Raw genomic sequence first — 1,194 nt, 5'->3', positions numbered from 1 at the left:
CTCCAAGGATCGGAAAGTATCGACTATGACATTAGCAAGAAGGCAATGTAATTGCTAGGAAAGGTATGTATTATCACTCAACAGTGATGCATGTTTAACATGCATATGTGCTAGCCCTTTCATTATTCTCTTTCAGTAACGAGACAATGTCCTCGCACCAATTGAAAATTACAGGCTATCCTTACATGAATGAAATCAAGAAATCAATAATAGAAAAACTGCAGTCAAGGACTCGATATGGCCATAAACACGAAGAGAGCAACTAGGCTGGAAAAGAGGGACTAAAGTCTGACGTGTATAAACATGCAACCAGCAGATGCCTCTGACCGCAGATGCAACCAGCAGACTGTATTTACAATGGGTGAGCGACGATAAGAGCAGCACTGCAGCAGCAGATGGGTGTATGCATCCACCTTGGAGAATCTGTTCGTGCATCTGAAACCTGCATGAATCGTGTATAAACCTGCATGATAGGAGGTAGAGCAGCACCTTGGAGATTGTATAATTCTTTTTTTTCTTTTTTTTGCTAAACGGATAGATTATTTCTTGTTCTATTTTTTTTTCCAATATTGTATGGAAAAATACAGGTGAAGAGTGAGCTTGGCGTGGAAAAGAACAAGCAAGAATGTTCTGTAAATATCACAATCAAACCCCTATATTTTTAAGCATGGATTTATGTAAATATCACAGTTGTACAGGGTGCAGATTTGAAATCCTAGACAATATACAAGTGTTGATGTAGGTCGTCGTCTTCCACTTCCAGTGTGCCATATAGACTGCTGAAATAAATATTGTGCCATATTAATTGTAAAGCTATAGCTACTAACTAATTGTGCAACTCATGTTTTCCCTTGGCACGGAGTATAGCTATTTATCAACTTCGTTTCTTGTTCAGTAAATATTATATATATCAGGCAAGGGATTAAAGATGAAGTGCAATGAAGGTGACTAATATGCAGGGCACCGAAACTTAAAGCACAGCTAGCTTGCTGTGATGGATTCATATATTCATATATCTGCTGTTCATCCGCTGAATGCATCGAGAAAGAAGAATTTTGATAAATCACTTTGGGTGAGCGGGGCCTTCAAGCGGCCTCAATACGCCGGGGTTGTAAATGACATACCTTTCCTTATGGGAAATGCCGCCTCCTTACTAAAAAGGAATTGAATCAACAATAGGAAATAAAATATTCT

General features: G+C 38.8%; 1 pseudogene; it reads left to right on the top strand.

Annotated features, from left to right (window-relative positions):
• LOC119339790 overlaps positions 1-1,194 on the top strand; it is an 11,982-nt pseudogene that overhangs the window by 7,702 nt on the left and 3,086 nt on the right.

Source organism: Triticum dicoccoides, chromosome 7B (genome assembly GCF_002162155.2).
Source record: "Triticum dicoccoides isolate Atlit2015 ecotype Zavitan chromosome 7B, WEW_v2.0, whole genome shotgun sequence".
NCBI lineage: Eukaryota > Viridiplantae > Streptophyta > Magnoliopsida > Poales > Poaceae > Triticum > Triticum dicoccoides.
This window is presented reverse-complemented; position numbering and strand designations above follow the sequence as displayed.